This window comes from Zophobas morio, unplaced genomic scaffold (genome assembly GCF_036711695.1).
Source record: "Zophobas morio isolate AGI-343-1 ecotype UQ-CSIRO unplaced genomic scaffold, CSIRO_AGI_Zmor_V1 ptg000054l, whole genome shotgun sequence".
In the NCBI taxonomy this organism is placed as follows: Eukaryota; Metazoa; Arthropoda; class Insecta; order Coleoptera; family Tenebrionidae; genus Zophobas; species Zophobas morio.
This window is the reverse complement of record NW_026972159.1, coordinates 4,281,292-4,301,101: the sequence shown is the minus strand read 5'-3', so window position 1 is coordinate 4,301,101 and position 19,810 is coordinate 4,281,292. Positions and strand designations below refer to the sequence as shown.

Below are 19,810 nucleotides of genomic sequence, written 5' to 3'. Positions count from 1 at the left end.
AAAACGAAAAATTGTGATACGAAATTGAGGAAATGAAAATTAAAAAATTGCAAATTTGAAAAATTGCAAATTGAAAAATTGATGAAAAAAAAATGAAAGAAAACGAAAAATCGAAAAATGGTGGTATTGAAAAATTGTAAAACCGAAGTAAAAGAGAAAACGAAAATTTGTTATATCAAAAACTTGATCGAAGGTAAAAAAAATCCAAATTTCTCTAAAAATTATATCTAAGATTTGATTCAGTGAAATTTTATTTTTTCATAATTGATGATTCGAATTTTTTCAGTTATCAGATTTTTCACCGTTCCGATTTTATAATTTTCTGCTTTTTCAAACTTTTCGGAAAGATTCATCTTTACAATTTTTAGATTTTTGTTTGTTTGTTCAATTTTGCTATGTGTAACTCTTCGAGTTTTAATTTTTTATTTTAAATTTTTCATTTTTTCGATTTTCCAACTTTTGAATGTTTCAATTTTTCAGTCAGATCTTGGAAGATCATGCTGTATCAACTAAGTTCAAGTCATATAAGGCCGACTCTAGTCAGGTCAGGTAATGTCAAACCAGGTCTGGATCCTCCCGTCAAATCAGGTCAAGTCAGGCCAGATCAATTTATATCAACCGAGTTCAAGCAAATTCTGACTTCAAGTCAGGCCAAATAGGATCCCGTCAAGTCAGGTCAGGTCAGACGAGCTTAGATCATAAGTATTAGGCCAGATCCAGTTAAGTTAAGTCAAGTCATATCTGGCTAGGTCACGCTAAGTCATGTCCAATACGCCCACGTCAAGTCAAGTCAGGTCAGTATAAGTCATTTTAGACCACCTCAGGCTGTGTCAGCTCAGTTCGAGCCATGTCAGGGCAGGTTTTGTCAAGTCAGTCACAAGATTAAGTCAAGTCAGTTAGATTGGATCAAATGGGACCAAGTTAAGTCAAGTCAGGTCAGACCCAGTCAAATCAGGCATTTTTTTTGTTCTGTAACATTCTTAGATAGAAGGAAACCTGCTACATAAAATTACAGACACTCACAAAATTTCCGTCAAATAATTTTTTCTTTCCTCGTACCTCAGAAATACTCATTCAATTTTTTTTTATTAGTTAACTTTAATAACAAATGCGAATATTATTCATATTCCTTTTCTTATCAAATTTAGGTAACCAGGTTAGATTTTTAATAAAATTTTTATTATTCTTCTCATAACAGCTACCGACTGAAGATGTTATAAAAATTGCATTATTGTCGTTTATTATTCTCTTTCGTTGATCATGGGGGAAATGGAAATATTTTTAGCCCCGGATTTGGTATCACTAATAATTAATAAAACAGTACTCCTAAATGTCAATATTTAGAATGAAGCTCTCAATTTTTATTTTTAATATATTTTAATAATACGAAAATGTGCGGCTGCGCACCATCTTAGAGAAAAAAATTAACGCAAGAGCCTCCAAAACCCCCGCAATCCAATCACCACATTTAATACAGCCCCCCACGACCACAAACCGTTAAAATTTGCGCATAACAAGAAGAGCTTAAATTTTATGCCGGCTGATAATTCAGCGCCAACTAGAGGGCGATTTTTGTTGATTGCGTGTCAGTTTTCCGACACCTCATTTGCAATATAAACGACGATTGTGATTTTCATGATAATGATACTAAGAACTCTTGCGTTAAAATTCTGTTCTTCTATTCAAACTCGGCATAACGTTCATTTTAGGTGAGTGGGTTTCTTTGTTTTACTTGTACTGAGCCTACTCTTTAATAAGGCTATTAATTTTTATTAACAGCCAGTTAATTATTAACACCGTATTTCCCTTAAGACTGCTATTCGCGAAAATTCTGCTTTGAGAGTGAAAATTTCCGCGTTCTAATTTTTTTTTTTAACTAAAATCTGTAGTAATTGAACTCGTCTATGTGTTTGCTCTGATTGCAGCGAAAGCCTTTGTTCTCTTTGTAGAGGCACTAATTTTTAGTAATTTCTTTGAAGATTTCATTTTGAAATGAGTGAATTTTAATTGTCTACATTCGTTTGATTCATCAGTTTTAAAGTTCCGAGGGCGCGTAAATGTAGAGGCTGGGAGGAAAATTAATTGAACATTACGTTACAGACTTTTGGTGATTTTTTGGTCATTAGTGATGCAGAAAGAAATTTTGTAAGTTAAGTCCTACACAATAAGGTTTTCAGCGTGATACATTTATAACCTTTCAATCCAAACCAGCAAATAAAACAGCGAAGGAAAAAGACTAATTAGAATAAATTTTACAAGAAGTACTTCAATGTAGCTGCTGTTGTTTTAAATTAAAACTTCCTAATCTTGTTAAGCGAATTCATCAATTTTAGTCAATCCGGCGGAGTTCGTTGCTTGTCCTAATTAATCAGAAATTACTCCCAGATAAGTTTATTTTAACTATTGTAGCCATTTCGACTCAATTAATAATAAATATGTTTGAAAGGGAAAGATCGCCAAATAAAATCGTTGCTCATTAGCGGCGTTTCGTAATTAATAAATCCTTTGGCGAGTTTACAACAAACCAGTTTGCCATCGCTCTACACACTTCCGCAACCCTCAAGATTCTAACATTTTGCCTTTTATCTTTTCCGAAATCATCATTAAAACCACGCCGGTACATAATTCATATAATTTATTTCAAAGAAACACCAGCATGACTCCGTATTTCTTCACCTTGCTGGAGATCAAAGTCCCAGCTTTTTACCACCACGAAATCTTAACAACCTCCAGATCAAAGCTCCTTTTAAATTAACATGAATAACGTACCGACATCTGCAAAAACTGCTCTATTTATATTTGATTGGCATATGAAAGTAACAGCTTTTTTCGCTACATGCGTTATGGAAAAGCGTGCTCGTAATTTATTCGCATTGTTCAAACGCAAATGGAAATTAAATTTAGTTGATAACATCATTCAAGGCATGCAATAAAGAGTGATTTTGTCGGCGGCATTCATCAATCTTTCAAGAAAATAAAGTGCGATTGCGAAGAGTTCGGTTGATTCAAAGGGTCAACTTGGCAACACCGAGTTGATGAATTTTAGTAGAAAACTAGAATCTACCACCGGCTAGCACCATTAATCTCACAACTAGCACCACTCTGCGGATATAAAACAAAATAAAAACAAAAAAGTAGACCCATTTTTTTTTCTTTAATGGTAAAAATAAGCAGATTAATAGTCTTGAGATGCCTTGAAGAAGCACAGCGTTGAGGCTATCAATGTTTTGATCTACGTGGCGAAATTAGTAAGTGTTTGGGTGAGAAAATTCGTTAGAAAATGGGTGTTTTAGGTCGCTAAAGACCCAAAGTTGGCGTTCGCCAAAAGGAAAGAGTAGTGGGCGAGCTTGAGTAAAGACGAACCCGAAAATCAGGCCAGACCTGAAAATTTAGAACAGTTGATCGTGTTGTTGACTAGAGAATCAGCTAGAAGGGTTGTCCATTTTATTAATTACAATAGCGACTTTATCAGCAAGATTCCAACCAAGGTTGTGGCTTCAGTGTCACCATTTTTGCACTTCGCTGACTCTTCAGTGACGGTATGTATAATTTTTGACTGAAAAATCTACGACAGTTCTAACAATAGAAGACGATTCTGTATGAAATCGCAGCACGATGACTAAGCTTTCATACGGAATCGCTTCTCAACTAGCCCCAAAATCTAGTTCTCCTTTTAGACTCCAGATGCTAATAGAGTTAAAGCTTCGCATTTGCTCTTAACTAAAGCTTTGAGAATTGACTTGACAATCGGTTGCTCTCACATACGCAATAGTTCTTGAGACTCATAGTGATTTTGCTTTCTTAGAGTGTCCATATGGATGGAGTTCAGCGAGCTCTCGTCTCAAGCCTCAAAACTCAAGCGCACCATTTTACTCTCTTGCTTAAGCAAGTAAACGTTTACATCACTCATTTATTGGTAAGTTGAGTTTTTTCCTTGGAGCTATTTTGGTTCTATTGGTTCGCGAAAAATTGTCGAGATAACACCAGAATTCCAACTGTGTCTTATCGAAACGAGCTATACATATTTATGCAACAACAATGAAAAATGAAAAACATATTTTACAGTCAAGCTCCGCCCACTTGGTTCACGACGAATAATAAACCCATCATAACTGAGATAGGGTGGGTGGGCGGTTTTACACTTTGCCATTTTGTTTTAATAAGCTCCGTCTCATTATTGCAAAATCCATATTTCCTTACAAAAATGTCCCATTTTAAACATGTTTTAAGTTTCTTGTTATGAAAAGTGACTACGTATGTCAACACAAAAAGACAAAATATAAGCCCCGCCCACCCACCCTATCTTAATTCTGATCATTTTTTTTATTCGTCGTAAGCCGGAGGGTGGAATTTAACTGCAAAATCCTTATTTTTCTATTAGAAATTACCATTTGAAACATGTTTTTGAGTCCTGTGTTGTTCAAAAAATACCATATATATCATTTTAAGGATTTAGGCTCCGCCTCATAATTGCAAAATCCATATTAAAGTCAAAGATAAGCTCCACCCATACCCGCCCTGAAGTCAATTCTCAATTGTGATAAATTTTTCATTCGTTGCCAGATCGAGGGGCGGGGCATAATTGAAAAATCCGTATGTATTTCTGTACAATGATTTACCATTTTAAACATGTTTTAGGTTTCTAAGAATAGAAACAATCACCACGATAGAGATGGGGTGGGTGGGCGGGGTTTATATTTTGCCCTGTTTCTTAGTATACATAGTATTCTTTGATCAACATTATTCAAAACATGTTTTTAATTTCTTTTAAGGAATTAAGGATTTTATAGTTAAGCTGGTTCATGACGAATAAAAAAATTATCACAATTGATATAGGGTGCGTGGGCGGTCTTATATTTTGCCCTTTTGTTTTAATATGTGGAGTCTTATTTTCACAACATAAAACTAGAAATCTATATTTCCTTGCAAAGTGTACCGTTTTAAACATGTTTTAAGTTTCTTGTCGTGAAAAGACGACTACGGATATCAAAATATAAACGCAAAATATAAGCCCCACCCACCCGCCCCATCTCAAATGTGATGAACTTTTCATTGGTTGTCAGATCGAGGGGCGGGGCCTAATATAAAAATCCATATTTGTCTACAAAAATTTACCATGTTAAACATGTTGAAGTTTCTAAGAATAAAAAAATCATCACAAATGGGATTTATGAGCGGAGTTTATGTTATGCCTTTCTTCTTAATATACATAGTATTCTTTTAACAACACGATATAGAAAAGTACATATTTAAGAATTAAGTACTTTGCAGTCAAGCTCCGCCCTCTTGGTTCATGACAAATAAAAAAAACATCACAATCGAGATAGGGCGGGTGGACGGGGCCTACATTTTGTCGTTTTGTTTTAATATGTGTAGACTTATTTTCACTACATGAAACTTAAAACATGTTTAAAATGGTAAATTTGTATAGGGTAACATTGATTTTGCTATTAGGCTCCGCCCCACAATTGCCAAATCCATATTTCCTTGCAAAAATGAACCATCATGGTCTAAGTTTCTTGTTATGAAAGATGACTACGTTTTTTAAAACAAAAAGGAAAAATATAAGCCCCGCCCACCCGCCCTATCTCAATTGTGGTGATTTTTTTATTCGTCCTAAGGAGCGGGGCGGAGTTTAACTGCAAAATCCTTATTTTTGTATGAGAAATTACCGTATAAAACATATCCTTAAGTAATCGGTGTTCAACGAAAACTGAATGTATTAAGTAAATCAGAAAGCCAAAAGATGAACCCCAACCATCCGTCTCTATCTCAATCATGACGAATTTTTCATTTGTTGTCAGACCGAGAGGAGAAAAAAATCGATATTTCCTTATTCAAATTTACCATGATTTAATTTTCTTGCTGTGAAAATAAGACTACACATATTAAGAAAAAAAAGAAAAAATGTTGCCCCACCCACCCGCCCCATCTCAATTGTGATGAATTGAAATGGTTGTCAGATCAAGGGGCGGGACTTAATTGCAAAAACCATATTTGTCTATAAAAATTTTCCATTTTAAACATGTTTTACATTTCTAAGAATAAAAAAATCATCACAATTGGGATTGGGTAAGTAAGCGGTGTTCATGTTATGCCTTTTTTCTTAATATACATAGTATGCTTTGAACAATACGATATTGAAAACCACGTTTTTAGTTTTTTTTTTAAATTAAGTATTTTCCAGTCAAGCTCCGCTCTCTTGGTTCACGACGAAAAAAAAATCGTCATAATCGAGATGGGGTGGGTGGGCGGGGCTTACATTTTGTCATTTTGTTTTAATATGTGTAGACTTATTTTCACAACATGAAACTAAAAACATATTTAAAGTGGTAAATTTGTATAGGAAAATATTGATTTTGCAACTAGACTCCGCCCCATAATTGCTAAATCCATACTTCTTTGCAAAAATGAACCATTTTAATCATGATCTAAGTTCCTTATTATGAAAAGATGACTACGTATATCAAAACAAAAAGGCAAAATATAAGCCCCGTCCACCCGCCCTATCTCAATTGTGGTGAACTTTTCATTGGTTGTCAGATCGAGGGGCTGGGCTTAATAGAAAAATCCATATTTTTCTACAAAAATTTACCATGTTAAACATGTTTAAGTTTCTAAGAATAAAAAAATCATCACAAATGGGATAGGGTAGGTGGGCGGGGTTTATGGTATGCCTTTCTTCTTAATATACATAGTTTTCTTTGAACAACACGATATAGAAAAGCACATTCTTAGGAATTAAGTACTTTGCAGTCAAGCTCCGCCTTCTTGATTCATGACGAATAAAAAAAATCACCACAATTGAGATAGGGCGGGTGGGCGGGGCTTACATTTTGTAATATTGTTTTAATATGTGTAGACTTTTTTTCACAACATGAGACTAAAAACATATTTAAAGTGATAAATTTGTATAGGGAAATATTGATTTTGCAACTAGACTCCGCCCCATAATTGCCAAATCCATATTTCTTTGCAAAAATGAACCATTTTAATCATGATCTAAGTTCCTTATTATGAAAAGATGACTACTTATATCAAAACAAAAAGGCAAAATATAAGCCCCGTCCACCCGCCCTATCTCAATTGTGGTGATTTTTTATTCGTCGTAATCGGCGGGGCGGAGTTTAACTGCATTATTTTTGTATGAGAAATTACCATATGAAACACAATCTTAAGTAACTGTTGTTCAAGGAAAACTGAATGCATTAAGTAAATGAGAAAGTCAAAATTTTTCATTTGTTGTCAGACTAAGAGGAGAAAAATATCGATATATCCATATCCAAATTTACCATTTTAAACATGTTTTAATTTTTTTCTTGTGAAAATAAGACTACACATATTAAGAAAATAAAGAAAAAATGTTGCCCCGCCCACCCGCCCTGTCTCAGTTATAATGATATTTTTATTCGTCGTGAGCTAAAAGGGCGGAGCTTAATTGCAAAACATTTATTTCTCTACAAGAAATTAAAAACATGCTTTTGAGTATCGTGTTGTTCAAAGAACATCATGTATATTAAAAAAACAAAATAAAGCCAACGATTAACCCCACCCATACCCTCCTCTACCTAAATTTTGATAAATTTTTCATCGGTTGTCAAACCCAGAGGCGGAGTATAATTGCAAAATCTATAATTGCCTACACAAATGTACCATTTTATACATGTTTTAATTGGACCGTCTCTTGAACGTGTGGATAGAAAAGTAGTTTAATTACATGTTTCGGCTTTTATTAAAAAAATAATCATCTTCAGGTTCAAGAGGCTGGAAAACAACTTATCCCTTGTACTTCAACAGGAAATGGATCTTCAAAAATTGTTTTAAGCTCTTCTTATGAAAAAATGACGACGTATATTAAGAAAAAAAGCAAAATATAGGCGCCGCCCACCCGCCCTTTCTCAGTTGTGTTGATTTTTAAATCGTCCAGAGCCAATGGAGCGGAGTTTAATTGCAAAATCTTTATTATTTCTCTACGGCAAATTACAATTTAAGATGTTTTTGGATACCGTGTTATTCAATGAATAAATATTATGTACATACATTAAGTAAAAATTAAAGTCAAAGGTTCAGCTCTACCCCCTGATCTCAATTCTCAATTGTATATGAATTTTTCATTCGTTGTCTACAAAAATTTATCATTTTAATTAAACATGTTTTAAGTTTCTAAGAATAAAAAAATAATCAGAATTGAGATGGGGTGGGTGGGCAGGGTTTATATTGTGCCCTTTAGTATCCTTTGAACAACACGATATTCAAAAATATGTTTCTAATTTCTTTTAAGGAAATTAGTATTTTGCAGTTAAGCTTAGCCCCATTCGTTAATGACAAATAAAAAAATCATCACAATTGAGATAGGGCGGGTGGGCGGGCAGGCTTACATTCTGCCGTTTTGTCTTAATATATGTAGACTTATTTTGTATAAGGAAATATCGACTTTGAAAATAGGCTCCGCCCCATAATTGCAAAATCCATATTTACTTGCAAACATATCATTTTAATCATGTTTTAAGCTTCGTGTTATGAAAAAATGACTACGTATATCAAAACAAATAGGCAAAATATAAGCCCCGCCCACCCGCCCTGTCTCAATTGTGGCGATTTTTTTATTCGTCGTGAGCCGAGAGGGCGGAGTTTAACTGCAAAATCCTTATTTTTCTATGAGAAATTACCACGTGAAACATGTGTTGTTCAAAGAAAACTGAATGTATTAAGTAAATGAGAAAGCCAAAAGGTAAACCCCACCCATCCGTCGCTATCTCAATCATGATGAATTTTTCATTTGTTATCAGACCAAAAGGCGGAGCCTAATTTCAGAATCTATATTTCCCTATCGAAATTTACCATTTTAAAACATGTTTTTTAAGTTTCTTGTTGTAAAAATAAGACTACACATATTAAGAAGAAAAGCTCCGCCCCATAACTGCACTGAAAAAATGTACCATTTTAAACATTTTTTAAATGTCTTGTTATGTAAAGATGACTACGCATATCAAAACAAAAAGGCAAAATATAAGCCCCACCCACCCGCCTTGTCTCAACTGTGATGATTTTTTTTATTCGTCGTGAGCCAAGGGGACGGAGATTAGTTGCAAAATTCTTCTTTCTCTAAAGAAATAAAAAACTAATTTTTGAGCATCGTGTTGTTCAAAGAATACCATGTATATCAAAAAAACTAAATAAAGCCAACCCATACCCTCCTCGATCGCAATTTTGATAAATTTTTCATTCGTTGTCAAACCCAGAGGCGGAGCATAATTGCAAAATCTAATTTCCTTACAAAAATGTACCATTTTAAACCTATTTTTAGTTGGACCGTCTCTTGCACCTGAGGAGTGAACGGCAGTTTAATTACAACATGTTTCGAATTTTATTAAAAAATTAGTCATCTTCAGGTGACAAACGAGGAGGTAAAATGTGATATGGTTTGTGGTTTTACATCCTCGTTTGTAACACCTAAAGATGATTAATTTTTTAATAAAAGTCGAGACACAACTACAAAAATTTACCATTTTAAACATGTTTTAAGTTTCTAGGAATAAAAAAAGATCGTCACAATAAAGATGGGGTGGGTGGGTGGGCTTTATATTATCTATTTTTTCTTAATATACATAGTATTCTTTGAACAGCACGATATCCAAAAAGATGTTTTTAATTTCTTTTACGGAAATAAGTATTTTGCAGCTAAGCTCCACCCCATTGGTTCATGACGAATAAAAAAATCGTCACAATCGAGATAGGGTGGGTGGGCGGGCTTTCATTTTACCTTTGTGTTTTAATGTATGTCGACTTCTTTTCACAAAATGAAACTTGAAACATGTTTAAAATGGTAAATTTGTATAAGGAAATATCCATTTTGCAATTAGGCTTCGCCCCATAATTGCAAAATCCATATTTCCTTGCAAAATGTACCATTTTAAATATGTTTTAAGTTTCTTGTTGTGAAAAAATGACTATGTATATTAGGAAAAAAAGGCAAAATATAAGCCCCACCCACCCGCCCTGTCTCAAGTGTGATGATTTTTTCATTCGTCGTGTGCCAAGGGGGCGGAGATTAATTGCAAAATCCTTACTTCTCTACAAGAAGTAAAAAACAATTTTTTGGTATCGTATTGTTCAAAGAATACCAATTATATAAAAAAACAAAATACAGCCAAAGATTAAGCCCCACCCATACCCTCCTGGATCGCAATTTTGATAAATTTCTCATTCGTTGTCAGTCCCAGAGGCGGAGCATAATTACAAAATCTAATTTCCCTACAAAAATGTACCATTTTAAACGTATTTTAAGTTGGACCGAGTTTTGCACCTGTGGAGTGAACGGCAATTTAATTAGATGTTTCGAATTTTAATAAAAAAATTGGTCTTCTTCAGGTGACAAACGAGGATGTAATATGTGATATGGTTTGTGGTTTTAGTTCCTCATATTTTTAATAAAAGTCGAAACACAATTACAAAAATTTACCATGTTAAACATGTTTTAAATTTCTAGGAATAAAAAAAGACCATCACAATTGAGATGGGGTGGGTGGGCGGGGTTTATATTATGCCTTTTTTCTTAATATACATGGTATACTTTGAACAACACGATATTCAGAAACATGTTTTTAATTTCTTTTACGGAAATAAGTATTTTGCAGCTAAGCTCCAAAAATTGGTTCATGACGAATAAAAAAATCGTCACAATTGAGATAGGGTGGGTGGGCGGGCTTTCATTTTACCTTTTTGTTTTAATATATGTAGACTTCGTTTCACAAAATGCAACTTAAAAATGTTTAAAATGGTAAATTTGTATAAAAAAATATCGATTTTGAATTAAGCTCCGCCCCATAATTGCAAAATCCATATTTCCTTGCAAAAATGTACAATTTTAACCATGTTTTAAGTTTCATGTTGTGAAAAGATGACTATGTATATTAAGAAAAAAAGGCAAAATTAAAGCCCCGCTCACCCGCCCTATCTCAATTGTAATGATTTTTTTTATTCGTCGTCAGCCGGTTGGTGGAGCTTAATTGCAAAATCCTTATTTTTGTATGAGAAATTACCATGTGACACATATTCTTAAATATTAAATAAAAAAGAAAGCCAAAAAAATAGGTCAAAAAATGCAAAAAGGCACTCATGATCAAAAATAGACAAATAGGCAAAAAGAAGTAGGGTTCAAATAAAATGATATTTTAGATACGCATTTATATACAACTTTCAAGCATTTACCTACAAGCAAAATATATTTTCAATTCTATTATTATTTTAAATATATTAAATATTAAAATAAAAAATCACCCAATATTATATAAATTTATTTAATAAAAACACATTTTTTTAATGAATCCATAGGTAGCTGCAGACTATTAATCTGTTAACTTTTACCATTAAAGAAAAAATAAGTATCAGGAACTAAATTTTTACGGGCATTGAATAAAATTGAATACAAAAGACTTTTACTTCAGTATATAGATGGTGTTAGCTGGTTAGAACAACGAGGTGTTAGCTTTCGATTAAAATTCCTCAACTCGGTGTTGCCACGTTGACGGATCCCATTTTAAATCAGAAACATATTCGGTTATGAATTTTTAACCAACGTCCATTCGGAGTCCCATTTGCAGCCATTTGCCTACGACGTGACGCGTAGTCGACTAGGCAGTCCAATAAACGTGATCATTAAATTTTCAGAATTTCCGTATTTGCTACACGTTTTTCCATGATTAAAACTGGCGACCTCGTTCCGGCGTGACTTGTGCCTTCCAATTTATCTCGCGAAATCATAGACCGCTCTAGCAAATTAAAAAAGCAGAGATAAACGATGAAAGGCCGTGATAAAAATACGCTTCAGACTCTAGTTGCAGACGTCGCGTTTTGAGTTTTCCGCCAGACCCGGCCGGCTCAAAGAAACCGGATTATTCCGGACTTATTATTACGAGCTTTCATTTTTAGGAATGTCTGAATGGAAAATGCTAGTAGCTCCCGCCTTGCAGCTGAATTACCAAGTTTCTAATTTCCGCCGCGGTAAACATAGTCGGGCTCTGAAATTTCGTGTTTAATTTCACCGAATCGTGTAAATATGGGACAAAGCGAGCTTCCGACGTGCAAAAGAAAAACAAAATTTTGTCATCTGGAAGGGAGTTTATCACGAAAGGGTGCATCAGTGTCATGGGGGAGGGGACTTAATGTGTTTTCGAACTGATTTACATTTTAAGAGCAGTTTTGGGGGGTTGGGGTGCGCTTTTGTGATATATTGGACAGTGTGGTGACGAGTGGACTAAAACGGGCGAGTTCGTCGAAGTTCGATTAGGTGCAGGTACCGCTATTTGTCGAAATGTGGCGCCAGTGTCGCCTACTCACGAGCTTAACGTGGCCACTTTACAAAGAAAAGACAGACGTAGAGAATAGAGGAGAATTTTGAAAAATAGAGAAGCAAAAACGACGCAAAAAGGGTAGGTCTTCTCTCAAAAATCCCTAGAAGTAACACAAATTCAAGATGGCTGCAAAGTAGAATTCGACGAGAAAGTCCCTATATAGTTCTTTTTATCATTTTAACAAACAATTTTACTAAACTTTTGTGCTAGACTTCGCCACGATTTTTCTTTTTAGGAACTCTAGTCAGGTACATAAACGGCCAAAAATAATGTCCGCTGCTTGCAATTTATATTAGATTATCGAAAGTATTCGAACCATCCAATAAATATTATACATATTTTTCCATATTAGACTAAAGTAATTTTCTCAAAAAAGCAGATGTATACGTAGGATCAAGAAACAAGACGGAACCATGAACCACAAGTACAGGAAGATCTTATTTTATAAAATTAAAATATCAAATTTTGAGTTGCGGCATTAAATTGTTGATATCTTGTGGGGTTGATCAAACAAATTTTGGTAAAGGTTCTACCAAAACACGATATTCCTAAAATTCGTATATGTATAAAACTTCACAATAATCAGTCCAGTAGTTTCAGATGTGTAATAAATATCGATACAGAAGACAGATAGACAACACAAAATGGGATAAATGGAATAATTGAGGAATCGAAATTCAAAAATCTGAAAAATAAAAAAAACGATAAATTGAATGACCGAATATTCGAATAATCAAAAATTCGAAAAATCCAAAAGTGGAAAAATCGAATAATCGGAGAATTAAAAAAAGAAACAATCAAGAAGTTGGGGAATCGAAAGATGAAAAATTTGAAAGACAGGACAGAAAAATCGACAAATTGGAAAATCGAAAAATCGAAAAATTCAAAAATCAAAAACCAAATAATTAAAAAATTGGAAAATCGGTAAATTTAAAATTCAGAAATCAATCAATTCAAAAACCTAAAAATCGAAAAATCGTAATATCGAATAATTCAAAAGTTTAAAAATCGAAAAACTGAATTTCGAAAAAATCCAAGAATTGAAAACATTCAAAATTCGAAAAATCAAAAAAGTAAAAATTGAAAAATCGGAAAACCAAAAACCCGAAAATCAAAAAGTTGAATGAACGAAAAATTAAAAATTCAACATTCGAGAAATTAGGGAATGGAAAATCGAATAATTGAAAAAACAGAAATCAAAAAAACGAAGAACCGAAAAACCGGAAGACAAAAAAATCCAAAAATCGAAAAATCGAAATTCAAGAATTTTTTAAAATCAAAAAATCGATAAATTGAATAACCTAATATTCGAATAATTGAAAATTCGGAAAATGGAAAAGGAAAACCGAAATATTCAAAAGTTGAGAGGTGGAAAATTCAAAGTCGAAAATCGGAAATCCGAAAAACCGAAAAAACATCTAAAAATCCAAAAGTGGAAAAGCTGAAAAATCCAAAAACCGCAACATTAAAAAATGGATCAATCAAGAAATTGGGGAATTGAAAAATCAAAAATATGCAAGAAAAATTTACAAATCGAAGAACCGGAAAACGGAAAAAATTCAAAAATCATAAAATCTAATAATCCAACAGTTGAAACACCGAAAACTTTAAAACTGAAAAATCGAAAAACCGAAAAAAAAATCGAAAAAACCGAAAAACCGAATGGAGAAAACCGAACGAACGAACAATTGAAGTTCGAAAAATTAAAAAACCCGAAAAATTAAAAAATGAAAAATCAAATAGGTACATAGTTCAAAAATTGGTAAATCAAAAAATTTTAAATTGAAAAATAATGGCGAATTTCGAAAAAACTGATTGTTCTAAAAACGGGAAAACGAGGAATCGAAGAATCAAAAAATCGCAAAACCGCAAAGTCACAAAATCAAAAAATCGATGAAATTGGGGAATCGAAAAATCAAAAACAATTGAAAACAAAAAAATCATAAAATCAACTATTCGATCAATGGAAAATTCAAAAATTGAAAAATCAAAAAATAGAAATCGAATATTGCAAAACCAAAAACCCGAAGTCGAAAAATCCAAAAATCGAAAAATCGATAAATCAAAAATCTAACTATAGAGAAATCGAAAAACCAAAATATCTAAAGTGGAAAAACTGAAAAATCCAAAAAACGGAAAAGTAAAAAATGAACATTTAAGAAATTGGGGAATCGAAAAATAAAAAGTACGAAATATTGGAAACAGAAAAATCAACAAATTGAAGATCCAAAAAACAGAAAATTCTAAAATCATAAAATTGAATAATTCAACAGTTGAAAGACCGAAAAACCGGATACCGAAAATTCGCGAAGAGACCAAAAAATTGAATAAACTAAAAACCGAAAAATTGAAGAATTTATAAATTAAAAAATTAAAAACTTCAAACAGAAGAAATAAAAAAGAGTCAATAATCGAATAATCGAATAGACGAAAAATCTAAAAACATAAAAAATGAAAAATTAGAAATCAAATTATTAAAAAATGGGAAAGTCGGAAAATTTTAAAATTAAAAATTTGTAAATCCAATAACCAAAAATAGAAAAATCCTATTATCGTATAACAAAAGTTGAAAAATCAAAAAGTAAAAATTGAAAAATCCAAAAACCAAAACAAAAACAAAAAATTAAAAAGTAGAAAAGCCGAAAATTTTAAAACTCAAAAAAGCGAAAAATCAAAAATTGGATAATCGAGAAAATAAAAAAATCAGAAAATCGAAAAACAGAAGAAGTAAAAATTGTCAATAATCAAATTATCCATAAAACGAAAAACCGAAAAACCGAAAAATTGAAAAATCTAGAAATTAAAAAATCAGAAACTTCAAAAACAGAAGAAGTAAAAAAGAGTCAATAATCGAATGATCGAACAGACCGAAAATCGAAAAACATAAAAATTGAAAAATTAGAAATCAAATACTTAAAAAATTGAAAAATCGGAAAATTTTAAAATTAAAAATCTATATATCCAATAACCAAAAATCGAAAAATCCTATTATCGTATAACAAAAGTTGAAAAATCAAAAAGTAAAAATTGAAAAATCCAAAAACCAAAACAAAAACAAAAAATTAAAATGTAGAAAAACCGAAAAATTCAAAAATCAAAAAAGCGAAAAATCAAACATTGGCTAATAGAGAAAATAAAAAAATCAGAAAATCGAAAAACAGAAGAAGTAAAAATTGTCAATAATTAAATTATCGATCAAACGAAAAACCGAAAACCAAAAATTGAAAAAAAACCGGATACCGAAAATTCGAGAAGAGACTAAAAAATCAAATAAACTATAAACAGAAAAATTGAAAAATCTAGAAATTAAAAAATCAGAAACTCAAAAACAGAAGAAATAAAAAGGAGTCAATAATCGAATAATCGAACAGACGGAAAATCGAAAAACATAAAAATTCAAAAATTAGAAATCAAATAATTAAAAATTTTAAAATTAAAAATTTATATATCCAATAACCAAAAATCGAAAAATCCTATTATCGTATAACAAAAGTTGAAAAATCAAAAAGTGAAAATTGAAAAATCCAAAAACCAAAACAAAAACAAAAAATTAAAAAGTAGAAAAACCGAATTCAAAAATCAAAAAAGCGAAAAATCAAAAATTGGATAATCGAGAAATTAAAAAAATCAGAAAATCGAAAAATAGAAGAAGTAAAATTTGTCAATAATCGAATTATCGATAAGACGAAAAACTGAAAAACCCAAAAATTGAAAAATCAGAAATCAAATAATTCAAAAATTCGAAAATCGGAAAATTTTAAATTGAAAAATCAATAAATTCGAAAACTTAAAAATCGAAAAATCGTAATTTTGTGATTGAAAATAAAAAAAATCGAAAAATTTAAAATAGCAAAATTGAATTTAGAAAAAATGAAAAACCGAAAAATTTAAAAATCGATGCATCGAATAACCGAAAAATCAAAAGTTGAAAAATCAAAAATTAAAATTGAAAAATCGAAAAACCAAAAAAGACGAAAAAATGAAAAATTCAAAAATTAAAATAAGGGGAAAATCAAAAATGGGACAATCGAGAAATTGAGAAATCGGAAAATTAAAAATCAAAGAATGGAATAAACGGAAACCGAAAAATCGAAACTCAAAAAATTGAGTAAACGGAAACTGAAAAATTAAAAAACCGAAGAAAAACCTGATAACAAAAAAAATCATAAAATCGAAGAACTGGAAAAACGAAAAATCGAAAAAATCTAGACGGCTAGAAAATACCGTTCATCTAAAATTATTTTCTAGTTGCCTTCTACTTCTTCATATGTTATTCAATATAATTTAAACTTAGTTAAAATAAGTACCAAAACTTAACAAGGTACAGGAAAAGACCGAGAAATATAATCCATCACAGAAGAAACAATCTGGATATTTTTTTAGGTTGAGAAAACGCCAGAAAAACGACAAAAGTATAAATAAAGGAAAAAAAAGTCACAAAAAGAACCATAATAAAATTGGTAGAAAAGTCTACAAAAAGTGCTCCGAGAAAGATAACACAAAAAAGAAGAGACAAAGCAGAAGCGAGAAAAATGCGAAAAAAATGTCAACAAAGAGGAACAGAAAACGAAAAAATGAGACGACAAAAAACATGACCAAAAAATATGGATAATACCAGCCACAAAAAAAAGTGGTCCAAGTGGGAATCGACCTCGCCACCTTCACGTTATTATCATAACAGTCCAATCAACTGATCTAATCTGCTCTAAAGAGCTCAATGTTCCTCTTATTGCGATTCTAAAATGTTCGAAAACTTTAAATTTTTTTCAGAAAATCTTGATGCCTGGTGTGAACGAACAATCAAGGCTGATTCATAAATCGTAAGTACAGGGGAATTCGAAGAAATTTTGGTTAACATTTTACCACTTATAAGATTTTCCTAAAATAGCCACAAAATTTGACAACACTTGGTCCAGTAATTTCTGGGATTACGTAATGAAAAAGGTTGTTCATCTAAATCTAAAAATAAAATTTCTAGTTAATTTGAAAAACCTTTTTGTCAAATTTGTCTGTATCAAAAATTAGCAGAAGACAAGAAAGCATGGAAAAATATGGTCAACTACTGAAGAAAAAACTGTTTATACTTAATTATCATCATTATTTTCTAATCAGTTTATCAACAAAAAATTATCCACAATCTCAACCTTCCTCGAACGGTTCGGATACTTTCTGTACTCCACGGACATTATTTTCGACCATCTAGCTGGTCAAGCCGGTATCGCTACTCGCGGCGAGATGGCGCCAGTGTCGTCCACTCGCGCCTACAAGCTTGACCTTTCTAGTACATAATCGTCCGCAACATTATTGCCAATTCCGCGCGTTTCAATCATTGAGTGGGCTATAAAACATCGATGCAGTCAGTACCCAAGCCTGCCCAACCGTGCCGCCCCCAAGCAAGAGCACGTGGCGGCGCCCACCGCCCACCCGCCATGCCATGTCTCCGGCCGCTACCCGCCCAGCATGTTTTTCAGTGAAGTGTTAACTGTTAATTTTATACCTTTCCCAAGTGTAAACAGTCGATATGTACAGGGAGCGAAATCTCTAAACAAACACCAGTCAACAAAAACACCACGCGAACCTTAAACCCGTCGTACGTCCAACTTCCTAACTTCAAAACGCATGTTTGGACGTCGTACGGAAAGAACTCTACGTCTATAGCGCAAGAGGACTTGTAAACCGCGGGCGGCTGCCACACCACGAGCCCGTTGTAGTAGACGGTGGCCTTGGTCATCAACGTGACCTCATAGTTGCCGTCGGCGCTGCAAGAAAACACACTGACAGTGCTGCCATGCGCGCCATTACGGCCGTCCACGGGGACTCCCCGACACTGGTGCCAACTGTCTAAACTAGCTCCCCTGGATCTGATCGCCGGCGGTCATCGACTCCAACCTCGGGGATCATTCACATACACGTGTGGGGAGAGGTGGGGCACAGAAGCGCTGGATTTTGTGGTGTGTGATAAGCGGGCGAAATTTCCAGACGCTGCGGATCGCGGAGGCGGCGCCGATAACAAGGGGAAGGGGAGGGGGCGGAACTGTCGCCGGATTAACGAAGAACGTCGAGAAGGCGATGTTTCAGGCAAGAAACGTCAGCGGTAGCCGCTACCGCGTGACAGATGGCGCCACCGCTAACTACTCACAGTCGCGTCAGGCCTTGCTGTCATATTTTAGCTTCGATTAAGTACATCAATAATGAAATTCAATACAAAATACTGCACCAAATCCAAATATTATTACTTCACTGTGTATTTAAAGTGGGTTTACACAGTGTGATTTGAGTATTTCATAAGTTTTACGAAAATTGCAAGTCGGAAAAGTGAAGAAATGAAAAATTAACAAATTCGAAAATAATCAGACAACCGAAAAGTCAAAAAATGGAATAATCGAGAAATCGAAAATTCGGAAAGGTGAAAATTTCAAAAACTGAAAAATGAAATAAACTTAAAATTAAAACATCGAAAAACCGAAAATTAGAATCGACTAATGAAAATTCGATAAATCGAAAAGCCGAAAACGTAAAAATTCAAAAAATGGAAAATCGAAAAATGGAATACTAATTAAGAAACGAAAAATTCTAAAAATCGAATAATCTAAAATCGAAAAGTCGATTCAAAAATTTGAAATTTCAAGAAATCCGGGAATCGAAAATTGTAAAACAGGAAAATCAAAAAATCAAAAAACCGAAGACCCAAAACAGAAACAATTGAAAAAAATCGAGTAATTCAATAGTTTTAAATTTTAAAATCTAAAAATCCATGAATTGAAATCGAATCGAAAAACAGCAAATCGAAAAATTGAAAAATCCTAAAATCGGAAAATTCAGAAGTTGGAGAACGGAAAATTGAAGATTGAAAAATCTAAAAACCAAAATCCTACTGCAGTTGATATACCTACCGAAGAATTTAAAAACGAAAAACTGAAAAACAAAAAATCCAAAGAACGAAAAATCAAAAATTCGGAAAACAGAATTAGGAAAAACCTAAATCGAAGTTCGAAAAAAATCAGAACATTGAAAAAACCAAAGAATCGAAAAATCGAAGTAACAAAAAAATCGAAAAATCGAAAATTGGAATAATCGAATATCGGAAGAGTCAAAAAATGCAATAATCAAGAAATCAAAAATTCGAAAACTATAATAATGGCAAAATCGAAAATCCGAAAAACCGAAAAATTAAAACTGAAAATTCAAAAATTAAAAACAGAAAAACTGAAAAATAATCGAATTACCGAATTGCGTAAAACCGAAAAACGAAAAATGAACAACCCAACAACGGAAAAATCGATAAATCGAACAATTGAATCTGGAAAAAATCAAAAAACCGAATACTCGAAGAGTATAAAAATCAAAACAAAAACGAAAAATCGATATATCGAAATCCCGAAAATTTGAGATTTTTAAAAAAGGATAAATTCGAAAAATCAAAAAATCGAAAAATCGAAAATTCGAAAAATCGTATA

General features: G+C 32.8%; 1 protein-coding gene and 1 long non-coding RNA gene across 3 annotated transcripts in view; one reads left to right on the top strand and one right to left on the bottom strand.

Moving 5' to 3' along the window:
* Window positions 1–19,810, bottom strand: part of Nachralpha4 (nicotinic Acetylcholine Receptor alpha4) — a 313,703-nt gene that overhangs the window by 97,799 nt on the left and 196,094 nt on the right. Inside the window, exon 1 of one of the 2 annotated variants that reach the window (XM_064074500.1) lies at window positions 17,851–17,895. The exons of the other annotated variant lie outside the window; for it this stretch is intronic. The gene's annotated coding sequence lies outside the window, so the exon portion shown is untranslated. Of the gene's footprint in view, window positions 1–17,850; window positions 17,896–19,810 lie in introns of those variants that run through there. 2 annotated transcript variants of the gene reach the window in all.
* LOC135142761 (uncharacterized) lies at window positions 3,212–3,911 on the top strand. The gene is made up of 3 exons (XR_010282627.1): window positions 3,212–3,248; window positions 3,294–3,539; window positions 3,806–3,911. It is a non-coding gene; the product is annotated as an uncharacterized LOC135142761 (long non-coding RNA).